Here is a 6,000-nt window from a genome sequence, read left to right on the forward strand (position 1 = left end):
CAAGTGCAGCAGAACGCCTTTCAAAGCTTTCAGTGTGGATCGAGTGAGCGGTTACCCCAATGAAACTTCTTCGCCGGGCTGTCCAGCAATCTGTTGTTGTCGCGATCCATTCAACTTCACTCATAGCAGCAGTGACTTTCTCTTTCATGGTTTGAGCAGCTTTGCTGATCTTTGAGCAGACAGTGGGCCTCGTAATGACGTTAGTGCTTGGTTGCAAACCATTTATCAGGTTTTTGAATGATGGCAACTCAACAACACTATAAGGTTGGAGTCCTTGAATTATGTATTTTTTATGTAGATAGGGCCATGGATGCTCGTCTTGTCCATACACGCCAGATCAACACATAACCCAACACAAGAACCCATTCATTAGACACAGATTAGACCCAACCAAAATCAATCTCTTTCTGCATTACAGCCACTCGTAGTCTCCTCTTGAATCCCACAGTGGTGTCGTTTCAGTAAAAGGCAAGGTATGGCGTGGAGGGAGGGGGGGTGGGGGGTGAAGGGGCGGTTTCCCCCCTTGTTGGATTTTTTTGGTCAAATCAGTTGTGCAATAGTCACTTTTGGTGAGTTGTTTCTATACATTTCAGTTATATGACATTTAGGTATGACACAGGACTACACAAGCATTTTTAGTATAGAAATGTGTCAACAGACTAAAGCAGGGAACCACAATATTTTGCATACGAATTATGCAGAATGTAATATCATAACTGTCTATTACTTTTCTTGCAATTGAGCCAATTTTCCTTAGGAACGGTTTTGAGGTGTGTTCAACAGAATGTAGTATCAAAAACACATTCACAAAAAGTATGGGTTACTGAATGCTGAACTGCACTGTTATAATCACTAAGCCATTGTAAGACCTTACCCGTGTCCCTGTATCGCTTGTCTCTGCTGCCCTTTGATTAAAAAACGTCCCTATGTCCATTTTCCTTTTTTTTGGCATATTTCAGTTAGTCACAGTAAAAGTCACCTAGTAAAAGTGAGATAATTGATTATATCAAAACATGCTAGGGCTGTACCGAATAGTTCGAAGCTTCGTTCATAATGTTGACATTCGAATTCTAAATCAACATAATTTTTTTTATATTTTTTCTTTATTGTGCCATACCTTGCCATACCAGAACGACGCCCCTGGAATCCCACCTTACTGGTAATTGAAACCAAATATTGTGGAAGTCAATTCCAGTAGGACATTGCCCTGTACATTACAGTCTACTCTGTCGTCTACTCTAAGCCATCCTAGGTTGTCAAAGTGGGCAGGGGTGAGGTGGGTTCTAGGGGTAAGGTCAAGCAGTAGTCTGACCAGTTTGTTTTGAGATGTTTGTAATCTTGTTTTTAGTGCCTTTGAGGTGCTTTGGTACCATGAGGTGCAAGCATAGTCGTAGTACCCTTGAATGAGTGCTCCTGCCAGAGTCTTCAGGGTATTATTGTTTACCAGAGAGGAGATCCGGTACAAGAATCGAGTTCGTTGGTTGACTTTTTTTTATTACATTGGATGCCATTTTGTCACAGGAAAGATTTGCCTCTAGGATGGAACCCAGGTAGGTAATTTCATCTTTCCTTGTGACAATAATAATAATAATAATAATAATAATAATAATAATAATAATAATAATAATAATAATAATAATAATAATAATAATAATAATAATAATAATAATAATAATAATAATAATAATAATAATAATAATAATAATAATAATAATAATAATAATAATAATAATAATAATAATAATAATAATAATAATAATAGATTGGATTTGTAATGCACTTTTTGTTCGCTGGGATCCCAAAGTGCTACACTACAGGGTTAGAACATAGTTAAAAAATATATAGAAATAAAATAGTTATTAGTAAATCAAATAAAATAAAATACAGAATAAAAGTAAGATAAAAATAGAACATAGTTAATTAAAAACATAGTATAAACAGACAATTTAAAAACAACAGCGCAATCAAATTTAAATAAAAAGCTAACAATCAAAGGCCTTTTTGAATAGGTAGGTTTTCAGGCCTGTTTTAAAAGAGTCCAGGCTCTGTGGTGCCCTCAGCTGGATGGGGAGGCTGTTCCACAGCCGTGGTGCAGCCGTGCAGAAGGCTCGGTCACCCATGGTGCAGAGCCGGGGTATTGGGGACCTGAAGGAGCAGGCTACCTGCGGATCTGAGGGTGCGGGTGAAGGATTGTGGAGTGATGAGTTCCTGAAGGTAGAGGGGTGCGTGTCCGTTTATGCAGTTATGGGTGATCGTCAGGATTTTGTAGTTGATCCGGGATGAGACGGAGAGCCAGTGTAGTGAGTGGAGGATGGGGGTTATGTGATCGTGTTTACGGACTCTCATCAGGATCCTGGCAGCGCTGTTCTGAATGTATTGCAGCTTTTGGATGCTCTTGCCAGGAATCCCGATGAAGAGTCCAATATTGTCACCCACTGTAACTGAGAAGCCGTCGGTCTTGCTGAGTTTGTTATTTGAACCGAAGGGAATGGACTCTGTTTTGCCCATGTGTACTGATAGTTTGTTATCAGCGAGCCATATGCAGATTTTGCCTAGTTCCGAGCTGAGTTTTTTTTTCAACCTGCAACTTGTTCTTGTCAGAGACCAGCAGGGCTGAGTCGTCCGCAAACAGGAACAAGTTGCAGTCACAAGCTGACGACATGGTCATACTGGCCAGTAGCAGGACTAGTAAGTAGTAAGGGTAGGTAAGGGATATGTACAGATATTTTCAAAAATATCATAAACATTCTAAATGGGCTAATTTGCAAGAGGACATTTGGGCCCACATGCTGTTCCCCTAGCAACAGACTTCTACATAAAAGGTATAGTGATATATATTGGAAGTCTAAAACTCATACAGGTAGCGTTAGGTATTTCACCTACATGTATGTAGTCTACAGTATTGGCTCTCAAACAGCAACATGTTTTGTCCTCCAGTATGTGTTCCACCCATTAGGCTATGACTGTGTAATCAATTAGTCAGTGCAGTCTGTCCCCCTGGCCTGGGAGCCAGGCTAATTAAAACATGGCAGATGCTATTAGCACAGGTGTCTGTAGCCAACAATGCTATTTACACCCAGGATGGAAGAGCTAATGTGTATATTTACACCCGGGTGTGTATATAGTATGACAGAGACAAGCACCCAAGTGTTCGTACACAACAATGCTATTTGCACCCAAGCACACATTAGATACTGTATGATCCACAGCTTGCTGGCCTTATACATACAGTATATACACACAGTTTGTTGGCCTTAGACATACAGTATACACACAGCTTGCTGGCCTTATACATACAGTATACACACAGCTTGTTGAGCTTATACATAATAGTATACACAGCTGGTTGGGCTTATACATACACACAGATATTGCACATGTATATATACACACAGATATATTTTATTGTATCTATTATTCATATTTTCTTTTGTACTTACTTTTTTTGATGTATAGGACATAGGTATTTATGGAAATGTGTTTATTTGGTGTTAACTACATTCCCTTGTGCTGCTGCATCTAATTAAATGTCCCCTATGTGTGATCAATAAAGATACATCTTATGTTATCACTGTATATTTACACCTGGCTGATCAATAAAGATACATCTTATGCACTGTAGCTATTTACACCTGGGTGATCAATAAAGATACATCTTATGCACTGTAGCTATTTACAGCCGGGTGAGTCGCGGCTGGTACATGAGAATCCAGGTGCAGAACACAGAGACTGGCAGGGGGTAAAACCCAATGGTGGGTGTGTTTATTAATGAAGGGCTGGGGGAAGGTAGAGGCATAAGTCATATATTTACGTGTTGTATAAAAAATGTACAATGTGTTACAAATAAGGACACATATTCCGAAAATTTAAACGTTCCGAAAACATTAAAGTTCCCCTGCTGGGGATCAAACCCAGGACACTCACATGAGTGGCAAGCACCTTTACCTCAATGCTACCAGGTTAGTGTAGTGGTGAGAGGTAAGCACCTTTACCTCAATGCTACCGGGTTAGTGTAGTGGTGAGAGGTAAGCACCTTTACCTCAAGGCTACCGGGTTAGTGTAGTGGTGAGAGGTAAGCACCTTTACCTCAAGGCTACCGGGTTAGTGTAGTGGTGAGAGGTAAGCACCTTTACCTCAAGGCTACCGGGTTAGTGTAGTGGTGAGAGGTAAGCACCTTTATCTCAAGACTACCGGGTTAGTGTAGTGGAGAGGTAAGCACCTTTAAACGTCGTCCAACTCTCTGCATAGGAGAGTGGGTGTAAATAGCAGAATGGCTGCCATGTGACTATTCCCACCCGGGTGCAAATAGACACTCCGTTAAAGGCACTCATACTGCATTCATGTGTTGTTATGGTTGTGTTGGATAGATTCTGACTTCTGCCTCCACCAGTTCATCAACCTTTTGGTGGGAAATGAAAAACCATCATGGAGGTTATGGAGGTCATGGAGGTCTGATTTGGTTCTGGCTGCTTCTTAACACTTTGGATGCCAGCAACGCATTTTGTCGTTAGTTCATGCCGACCGTTGAGTGCCCGCCAACGCTATATAGCGTTTGTTTGTCGTATTTTTTTTTATTGGTGATTTGAATTCATATTTCATCAATCGAGCCTCAGGTTAGTGTTGCAGACTCTCTCTGAGCTCAATTGGGAAGATACCGCCCCCTCGTCTCTCCCTGTGTAACTGCACCCCATTACTTTAGACTGATTAAGGGGGGGGGGGGGGCAGTTTCCTCATTTAACTTTTCCGTCAAGCCAATTGAAGGATCCATTGTGATCGCCGGCCCGGAAAACGTGTGGATTATGTATTTACAGTACCCAACGCTGAATCAATAAACGCGATCGATATTTGGAATGGCGATCAGGAATTGGAATAATCTTTTTGGATAACATCTGATCTGCGGTAAGGAATTTATTTTACCAGTTTTAAGATAATCAGAGCTATTTTCACAGATATATCAGCGTTTGCCCTATGCTAGGGTGACCATATTTTGATTTCCAAAAAAGAGGACATGCTGGCCCCAGCCTCGAGATACTTAATGATACTTTGCACAATCGAAGCGGGCATGGCCACCTTCATTTCACTATGTCTTGTGTACTGTACTGCATGTGATGAATAAACCTCTTGAATCTCTACTCAAAGATGTCTGCTTGGAAACATGCACCCAGAAAAGCGGCAATTTTTTTTTTATACTTGAACTTGAGGACTGCATACTTTTTTGCCAAGCTTATCTTTATACATTATGCTTATAGCACATGCATAAGCCTGGTCTCTTTTGAAAGATAACATTCTGAAGTTACTAATGCAAAAAAGGAAAATCACTTTTAGTGCTAATGAAATAGAGTAGCATATAGGTCTGAACTTGAGTTGAACGTGAACTTGTGTACTCACATTTTTCTGCAGTGGTTGCAATATCCCAAATGTAACCACATAACATGCGCCCAGAAAAGTGGAATATTTTTTTACTTGAACTTGAGGACTGCATACATTTTTTGCAAAGCTTATCTTTATACTTTATGCTTATAGCACATGCATAAGCCCATGGTCTCTTTTGAAAGATAACATTCTGAAGTTTCGTACGCAATAAAGAAAAATCACTTTTAGTGCTAATGAGTAACATAGGGCTGAACATGAGTTGAACTTGTGTACTCAAGTTTTTGTGTAGTATAGTTGCAATATTCCAAAATAATATATATATTTTTTGTATAAGCTGGAAAACACCGCAAATCCATAGCCTGAAGGGACATGGGCCTGAAGGGACATTAACGTGTGTTGTCGGGCCTTACAAATACATTTGATTTTGATTTGATTATCAATAAGGTATAGGATATCTGGAACACACAAACACTATTTTTTAAATCACATGCCATGAAACTCTGGGACCTGGCTGAATTTAAGACTGCACAAATCACAAATCAAATTCTGTTATAGAGAGGGGGGTTACAATTTAGAGGAGAGTCTAACTTCAAGAAACAGGCTGTTAATTCAACAATGTATGTATAT

The sequence above is a fragment of the Notolepis coatsorum genome, assembly GCF_963971535.1.
Source record: "Notolepis coatsorum genome assembly, chromosome: 2".
Lineage (NCBI taxonomy): Eukaryota > Metazoa > Chordata > Actinopteri > Aulopiformes > Paralepididae > Notolepis > Notolepis coatsorum.